Source organism: Lactuca serriola, chromosome 1 (assembly GCF_051521515.1).
Source record: "Lactuca serriola cultivar US96UC23 chromosome 1, Lser_US96UC23_V15, whole genome shotgun sequence".
Classification (NCBI taxonomy): Eukaryota; Viridiplantae; Streptophyta; class Magnoliopsida; order Asterales; family Asteraceae; genus Lactuca; species Lactuca serriola.
This window is the reverse complement of record NC_136408.1, coordinates 237,985,167-237,995,581: the sequence shown is the minus strand read 5'-3', so window position 1 is coordinate 237,995,581 and position 10,415 is coordinate 237,985,167.

Genomic DNA, 10,415 nt, shown 5'->3' with positions numbered 1-10,415 from the left:
CTCATTTTTTACAGAAAAAATCACTACTAGAATATTTGGATTTAGCTACAAAAAACTTTCCGACAATTTTGTTTTGTTGGAAATTTCCGTCTAATACCCTACAAAGTCACAACAAAAGTAAAATATAACAAAATTCCAACAAACTTCCTACGAAATTAGATACCCTAAAGATTCTGTCGAAAAGATTTTGTCGGAAACGTGTCAGAAGTTTCCTACAAAATACCAACGAACAATTAATTAATATTTAAAATTAAAAATTTGTTTGAACTTGGTAGGAAATATAGAATGAGTTTTCTTCCATCTTTTCTTTTTGATTTTCCCTCCTTGCTTTGCCTTCCCTTTTTTTTATAAATATTATCATTTTAATAAATATAATAAATAAAATTTCATTTAATATTAAATATAAATATAATTATTATTATTTTATATTGTTACTAATGTAAACATCAAAATATTATTAATATTATTTTATTGTTATCACTACTAGAAAAAAAAGGCTTTTGTTACAGGAATATAGCTACGGAAAATTTTCGTAGGTAATAACCTACACAATACCTACGGAATGGGAAACCCTAATTTAGTAACGGAAAATCTACAAAATAGCTAGTGAATAGTTACAGACGAAAATCCATAGGTATTCCATTAATAATTAGCTACAAAATTGTCACGGAATAGCGACGGAACTAAATCAGTAGGTATTCCGTAGATAATTCACTACAGATTAGCTATGGACTACCGACGGAAGAGAATTGATACAGAATAGCTACGAAATAAATTTATATTATTATTATTATTATTATTATTATTATTATTATTATGTTTCATTATTTCAATCTTAAAACTATTTTTTTTTATCGTTTTGTTTTTACATATATAAAGCACAAAATATTAAAAATAATAATATTTAGTGTATCATGTATTTGTTTAATGATGTTAATTGTGGCTTAAGAACAAATATAGATAGTTTTCTATTATTATGTATATAGTAATGGGTTCTAATGATGCATATATTTGTATGTGAGTTTATGTTATATATAATTTAGTTAAAACAAAACTATCAAAGTATAATGAAGTTGTGAAAAACTGAAACGAAAAAAACGACATTTGACCCTTAAAAATCAAAAAATTAAAGAAGACTGTAGGTAGTTTGTAGGTAATATCTATGAATTAACTACCCATTACCTTTATCTGTACGTAATCCGTAGGTGTTTACCTACAGATTACATACGGTCTTTTTTATTTTTCTATTTTTCAAGGGTTAAATTTCGGCTTTTTCCTTTTATTTTTTTACAACTTCATTATACTTTGATTGCTTTGTTTTCACCGAGTTATACATGATGGGTTTTATGTAAAACAAATAAACTAGAAAACAATTCCTAAGTTCACATGCAACCTACTTTGGATCTATGTTTTATCTATTGAACATACAACTTTGAATGCAAAACAAGAACCCTAGAGGAGAGAGGCTATAATCGAAATTTACAACCTAGGGTTTAGTAATTACATAGCTTTCAATTGTTATAGTAAACAATTGATAATTCCCTTGATCTTGATCTTGATCTTCTTGGAAGCTTAGCACCACAAGTGTAATGCCTCTAATGGAATCACACCCAAACTAGCAAGAAGGAAAGTAGAGGAGAGAGGGGAGAGGGAGTATGCAAAATTTCGGCTCTTAGGGTTTCTTCAAAAGAAAAGAGTGACCCAAACATGAACCAGGGGGCTCCTTATATAGCTGAGGGATCTAGGGTTTAGGGAAAACCCTAGTTATCCTTTGCTTAGGGCCTAAGCAAACCCAAGGGCCTTATCCAAGCCCCTATGGACGAAATTATTAGGGTTTCCCCTAAAGATTTCGTCCACCCTTATCCAAGGGGGTTCTAGAGCCTTCCACTCAACTATTAGATAATTGCAAACTAGTCCCTGCACCTTATAATCAATTCTATTAACCCCAAAATTAATTCTAATTAATTTCTGGCTAACAATTAATTAAACAAAATAATTTCTCATTAATATATTAATCTTTTAACATATTAATAAATTCATTTATATTAATTTATTAATCTTATAATAAATTAATATCTCTCCTTTCATAATTTCCTTGTCTGGTTGCTAGGTTTGAGGGCAACCCAAAAGGACTGTGCTGCTATCAATTCAAGTACATACCAATTATAGTTATCGGCTTAGACACCTAATCCAACAGTCTCCCACTTGGATAAGTCTGTAACTATAATTGCTAGTATGCCTTCTAAATTTGACCAGCAAATTGTAGCTTCCAAAAAGCTGCTGCCGAACTCTGACCCAGTCAGTTACGTGTCCTAAGATAAGTGATCATATAATCCTTCGTTCTGCTAGATATCCCTAGACAAAAGACATGGAATGCAATCAACCTCTTTGTCCAGAATCTATGTTTCCCGATTCCTGATTTGTGATGATGTAGGACTTCTAATTGAACACATCAATTTAGTCCTGGCTGGGCCCAGCACACAAGTCAACACCAAATCATCGAGGGGCCCACAGATATCGCTTTTCCTGTTAGGGAAAAAGGAACGAATAAACATTGACTCATATGCTTGTATCTTTTACTCATCAAACCATACATGATAATAGGTTTTATAACACCAAGTTACTGATGCGTTTTCGTATCACCAATGCATAGCCGACTTGCAAATCACAACTCATATATCTCTGTTTCAAGATTATACGATATTATCGTCTCAGTATTACTCGTGATGAATTCCATGAAGTAATACTCTGAGCGAGGGTTTATCCAATACTCAAATCTCAATTTCTGAGTACTCATGAACGTTGCAGCAAATACATTGCCATGTCTATCCTTAGACAATCTACAATCCAGTTCATGACAGTCTTGATTCACTACTTACTTCCAAAAGTACGAGCGACTGTGGAGTTTGAATAATCTTATTATTCGGGAAGTAAAACATGCAAAAATGAAACACAATAATAAACAATTGACAAAAGGTAGAATCCAAACTTATAAATAATACTTTATTATTTAATCACCAAAAGTCAATTACATTTACTTTGTTTCAAGTTTCAGAAAACTAATCTAACTACTAAAACTAATATCATCTTTCAGTCCTATGCTCCGAGCATGCTGAATATGCTTAGCCCTACTCAGACCCTTTGTGAGGGGATTTGCTGGGTTATCTTCAGATGACACCCTCTTCACTATAAGATGGCCTTCTTCTACTCTATGTCTGATGAAATGGTACTTTCTGTCGATATGTCTGGTTTTACCATGATCTCTCGAGATCCCCGATGAAGTTCCTCAACCAAGCTGCTTCTTTCGACGCTTCACTTGCTGCTATGTACTCTGATTCACAAGTAGAATCAGCCACCGTATCTTACTTGGAATTCTTCCAAGTAACTGCTCCTCCATTTAATAAGAATATCCAGCCTGACTGAGAACGGAAGTTATCTCTATCCGTCTGAAAGCTGGCATCACTGTAACCATCTACTCTCAAAGTATCATTGCCACCAAGTACAAGGACCCAGTCCTTTTTTCTTCGCAAATACTTGAGTATATTCTTCACGGCTATCCAATGAGCTCTACCTGGGTTTCCCTGATAGTGACTGACCATGCTCAAAGCAAATGCCACGTCAGGGCGAGTACATGTCATAGCGTACATGATCGATCCGACAGCGGAAGCATAAGGTACACGACTCATGTCATCTATTTCCTCATCTGTACTCGGGCATTGAGTCTTACTCAATTTGGTATTGCTCTGGATAGGTAGCTCTCCCTTCTTGGAATTTTCCATACTAAACCTCTTTAGTACCTTATCCAAGTATGTGCTTTGACTAAGTCCAATTAGTCTCTTCTTTCTATCTCTCAATATTCTAATCCCAAGAATATAGGCGGCTTCTCCTAGGTCTTTCATGGCAAAACACTTTCCAAGCCAAGACTTAACTTCATTCAAGGTTGGAACGTCGTTACCAATGAGTAATATGTCATCGACATATAACACCAGAAAAGTTACTATACTCCCACTAGCCTTGATATACACACAAAACTCATCTTCACTTCTAGAGAAACCAAACTCTTTGACTTTCTCATGGAAGCAAAGATTCCAGCTGCGAGATGCTTGTTTCAATCCATAAATGGATTTCTCAAGCTTGCATACTCTATTGGGAAACTTTGCATCAACAAAACCCTCTGGCTGACTCATGTGAACATCCTCAGCCAACTTCCCGTTAAGGAAGGCAGTCTTGACATCCATCTGCCAGATTTCATAGTCATGAAAGGCAGCTATGGCGAGCAATATCCTAATAGATTTAATCTTAGCCACCGGCGAAAAAGTCTCATCATACTCAACCCCTGGGGTTTGAGTGAAACCTTTTGCAACCAGTCGAGCCTTGAACGTATGCACATTCCCATCCATGTCTGTCTTCTTCTTGAAGATCCATTTGCACCCAACTGTCTTCCGACCTGGTGCACTATCAAGCAAATTCCAAACTTGGTTGTCATACATGGACTTAATCTCGCTGTCCATTGCCTCTTTCCACTTGGAAGACTCTGGGCCTGCCATTGCTTCCTTATAAGTGACTGGTTCATCTAAGTTTACCAGTGTTCTGTCACTTATGAATGTGTCACCATCTGAAGTAATATGAAAACCATACAAATCAGGTGGCACACTCACCCTAGTGGATCTTCGAAGAGGTAATGATTTATCAACCGGTTCAACAGGAACTGTTTCCTCTGGTTGAGTGCTAGTATCATATAAGGTTCCTTCATTGGTTGACTCTTGAATCTCTTCAAGGTCAATGGTACTCCCACTTTCCTCTTTGAATATGAGCTCTCTTTCTAGAAAGACTCCTCTTCGAGCTACAAACACCACGTTTTCACTAGGTCTGTAGAACAAATATCCAAAAGACTGCTTTGGGTAACCAATGAAAACACATTTCTCACTTCTAGCTTCTAGCTTGTCGTGAGTCTCTCGTCTTACGAAAGCTTCACAACCCTAGACTTTAATATGTTCTAATGAGGGAACTTTCCCTGTCCATATTTCGTGAGGTGTTTTGGCAACCTTCTTTGTAGGGACAAGATTGCGGATGTGGGCGGCTGTCTCTAAGGCATACCCCCAGAAGTGAATAGGAAGCGAGGCACGACTCATCATAGAACGAACCATGTCTAACAAGGTTCGATTACGCCTCTCAGCTACACCATTTAACTGTGGTGTCCTAAGAGGAGTCAATTGTGAGACTATCCCACATTCTTTCAGATAGTCGTTGAACTCGGTACTAAGATACTCCCCACCTCTATCGGATCTAAGTATCTTGATCTTTCTGCCCAATTGATTTTCGACTTCATGCTTAAACTCTTTGAACTTTTCAAAGGTTTCTGACTTATGTTTGATCAAGTAGATGTAACCATATCTGCTATAATCATCAGTGAAAGTCACATAGAATCGATTAGCATCCCTTGTGGTTGATCTGAAGGGCCCACACACATCTGTGTGTATGAGATCCAACAGGCCTTCACCTTTTTCACAAGACCCTGTGAATGGTGATTTTGTCATCTTTCCCAAAAGACATGATTCACACATATCATCTGATTTTAGGTCAAATGATTCCAACACTCCATCCTTTTGGAGTTGGGCTATGCGTTTCTTGTTAATGTGTCCAAGACGACAATGCCACAAGCATGCCTTGTCTACACTATTAGACAAGTCAATATTAAGTACACTATTTCCTAAGCTATCAACACAAGTCACTGTTTCATACACACCATCACAAGGTAAAGATTCAAACATGAAAACACCATTCTTATAAACCGAAATTGAACCACTCAAATCATTAAAAGAATATTTAAAACCTTGTCTGAACAATGCATGAAATGAAATAATGTTTCTCGTCATCTCAGACGAATACCAACAATTTATTAAATCTAATCTAACATCATTACTGAGCAAAAGTTGATAAACTCCGATCTTGGTAACTGGTGAAGACTTTCTGTTCCCCATGATCAAGTTTATTCTCCCATGCTCTATCTCCTCACTTTCCCTTAGCCCCTGCAAATCAGAACAGAGATGAAATCCACATCCTGTATCAAGGACCCATAAACGAGAAGAGAATGAGTTATTAGCAGAAATAATATAAATACCTGCCGAGGATGGCTTCACTTTTCCATCCTTGATATCTTGCAAATATTATGGGCAAGATCTCTTCCAATGACCCTTTTGATTGCAGTAAAAGCAAATGGCCTCTTTTGGATCAGAAACATTGGGAGTGGAACCATTAGGCTTAGCCTTCGGGCCATTACTAGATGACACAGCTTGAGCCTTGCTCTTCCAGTTTTGCTTGGGAGGACCTTTCCTCTTCTTCCCCTTTCCCTGTCCAATGGCCAAGACAGGGGCACTGGCAGGTGTGGAGGGTATACTTTTACCCTTCATCCCTGCCTCAGCTGTCTGCAGCAAGTTGTGCAATTGGGCCAAAGTCTGCTCAGTGTTGTTCAAATGGTAAGTTAAGATAAACTGACCATAACAATCAGGCAATGAGTTCAAGACCATGTCAATGGCCAATTCCTCATCGAAGTGAATGTTGAGCTTGACCAAACGCTCTATGTAGCGTTGCATTCTTTCACATGAGATACAACCGATTCCCCCTCTTTCATCTTGCAAGCCATGAGTGACTTGACTACCTCAAACTTTTCTTGACGAGCTCGTTTATGGTACTTTTCCATAAGGTCCTTGTTCATCTCAAAAGGCCAGTAGTCCTCATAGTACCTCTGCAATTCTGGGGACATGGTTGCAACCATGATGCATGCCACTTTGGTAGCATCATCATAGTGTTTCTTGTAGGCAGCATACTCTTCGGGAGTGGCTTTTGACTCATCAAGTTCTTTGAGCTCCTTTTCAAGGACATACTCTTTTTCCTCGAATCTAAGCGCCATCTTGATGTTACGCATCCAATCGTTATAGTTGGAGCCATCCATAACGACTTTGGAGCAGATGTTTAGTAGAGAGAAGTTGTGGCTGGAGGATGATGAAGCAGAAGTGTTTCCAGGAGTAGACATCTGAAAAGAAAGATAGTTTTAGTTAGATTCCAAGACACCTCAATATTATAACCCAAAGATATCATATCAAGGTTAGGACCCAACTATGACGATTTACAACTTAGAAATGGGATGCCGAGATCCAAGTTCAAATCTCATAAAGGTAGGTGAATGACGATTCACCAATTCCACCATTAGACAAAAAAAATGAAGTGAAATTCCTAATTCTTTTGAGATACATTAAAACTATTTAATGGCATGTTTTAATCTCGGATTATGCTCTACTATTTGTGACTGGGATACCGAGGATCACAAACTAGATGTGAATAACCATGCAAATGTGCTTGGTAACCTTATTGTCTTTATCATTAACTATTGATGTGCTGGTAAACCACACACGCTCCATCAAAATGATAATTATAAGATACCCATTACTACTCTTTATTAGTGCCTTTTAGTGTGCCAGTTAACCACACACGCTCCACTAACGACCAATAAAGCATAATGTGCAATTTCATGGATTAGCATACTTTTCACATTTTTCCTAAAGTAACTAGAGTTGGGATTTTGAAAAATAGTGTTCTAGTACTTTCTTTAATAGCATTATACTTTTAATGGGAAGTAGTTGTCCTATCAAATCCGTTCTGCTAACGACCCTCCACTAATCAAGGAAGCGGTGGATGAGAGTGGACACCCATTCAACTACCATTTTATAGGCAGTTTCCTTATACCCCCCCTTATAGACTAGCTTCGTGAATAAGGCATACTAGCGATTTGACTGACCATATTCTTATACACATATAATATTTAACTTTTAATTATAATATATATATATAATGTGTGTTTTAATAACATTTTAAAACTTCAAGGGTTTATATAAATTTTTTTTTCGAAATTTAAACTATTAAATTTTAAATTTAAATAAACCAATTAATTAGATTTAATATTTATCTATTAATTAACTTTTAATTAATTTATTAAATCTTGTAAGGATTATCTAATTAAATTAAACAATTAATTTAATCCTAATCCATATCCCTTCTAGATTTCGAAAATATGGGGATAGGATAATTTTCTTATTTTTCTCAATTATCCAATAAGGCAACTATTATCCAAAACAAAGAAACCCTAATCTATATAGCATATTTCGAAATTTTCAAGGGAGGAGGCTAGGGTTTTCAAAACCCTAACCCTAATTCCGATTAGGGTTCTTTGGAGGCTAGGGTTTTCAAAAACCCTTTGATCCACAACCCTAAAAAATCAAAAAAAAAAATGGCCTTTAGGGTTTAATAGCTATAAACCCTAATTTGCAATTCAACAATTATAACAATTCAATTTAAAACAAACAATGGCTCTGATACCACTGATGGGTTTTAGGTAAAACAAATAAACTAGAAAACAATTCCTAAGTTCACATGCAACCTACTTTGGATCTATGTTTTATCTATTGAACATACAACTTTGAATGCAAAACAAGAACCCTAGAGGAGAGAGGCTATAATCGAAATTTACAACCTAGGGTTTAGTAATTACATACCTTTCAATTGTTATAGTAAACAATTGATAATTCCCTTGATCTTGATCTTGATCTTCTTGGAAGCTTAGCACCACAAGTGTAATGCCTCTAATGGAATCACACCCAAACTAGCAAGAAGGAAAGTAGAGGAGAGAGGGGAGAGGGAGTATGCAAAATTTAGGACCTTAGGGTTTCTTCAAAAGAAAATAGTGACCAAAACATGAACCAGGGGGCTCCTTATATAGTTGAGGGATCTAGGGTTTAGGGAAAACCCTAGTTATCCTTTGCTTAGGGCCTAAGCAAACCCAAGGGCCTTATCCAAGCCCCTATGGACGAAATTATTATGGTTTCCCCTAAAGATTTCGTCCACCCTTATCCAAGGGGGTTCTAGAGCCTTCCACTCAACTATTAGATAATTGCAAACTAGTCCCTGCACCTTATAATCAATTATTTTAACCCCAAAATTAATTCTAATTAATTTCTGGCTAACAATTAATTAAACAAAATGATTTCTCATTAATATATTAATCTTTTAACATATTAATAAATTCATTTATATTAATTTATTAATCTTATAATAAATTAATATCTCTCCTTTCATAATTTCCTTGTCTGGTTGCTAGGTTTGAGGGCAACCCAAAAGGACTGTGCTGCTATCAATTCAAGTACATACCAATTATAGTTATGGGCTTAGACACCTAATCCAACAATACATAACATAAACTTACATAGAAACATATGCACCATTAGAACCCAGCACTCATTTAGAACTTTTTTTTTATATAAATCAAAGTTATTTTCTGAACACAAATACAAATAAGTACACACATTTACATACACACCATATGTATGTATCATGTTTAGTATATCATGTATTTGTTTATTGATGTTAATTGTGGTTTAAGAACAAACATAGATAGTTTTTTGTTTATTATATATATAGTAATGGGTTCTAATGATACATACATTTGTGTGTAAGTTTATGTCATGTATAACTTGGTTAAAACAAAGCAATCAAAGTATAATTAAGTTGTGAAAAAAATGAAACGAAAAAAACGAAATTCGATCTTTGAAAATAGAAAAATTGAAAAATATCATAGGTAATCTGTAGGTAAATACCTACGGATTACCTAGAGATTACCTTTCTCTGTAGGTAATCCATAAGTATTTACCTACATATTACTTACGGTCTTTTTTTTTCTATTTTTGAAGCGTCTAATGTCGTTTTTTTCATTTTATTTTTTTCACAAATTAATTATACTTTGAATGCTTTGTTTTAACCAAGTTATGCATAACTTAAACTTACATACAATCGTATGTAATATTAGAACCCATTACTCATTTTGAACTTTTTTTTTATATAAATCAAAGTTATTTTCTAATCACAAATAGAAATAAGTACACACATTTACATACACACCATATGTATGTATTATGTTTAGTATATCATGTATTTGTTTAATGATGTTAATTGTGGTTTAAGAACAAACATAGATAGCTTTTTGTTTATTATATATATAGTAATGAGTTCTAATGATACATACGTTTATATGTAAGTTTATGTTATGTATAACTTGGTTAAAATAAAGCAATCAAAGTATAATTAAGTTGTGAAAAAAATGAAACGAAAAATACGAAATTTGACCTTTGAAAATAGAAAAATTAAAAAATATCGTAGGCATTATGTAGGTAAATACCTACGAATTAAGCACAACACAATATATATTTAAACAAGGTTATATATATTTTTTATATAGCAAGTTACTTAATTAGTTTTTCGTTTATAAATCATCAGGTGAGGTGTATCAATAGTAAGGATTGCTCAGATGAAGGAGTGAATATTGTTATAACTGACCAAGGTTCAAGTGATTGAACAGACTTCATTAT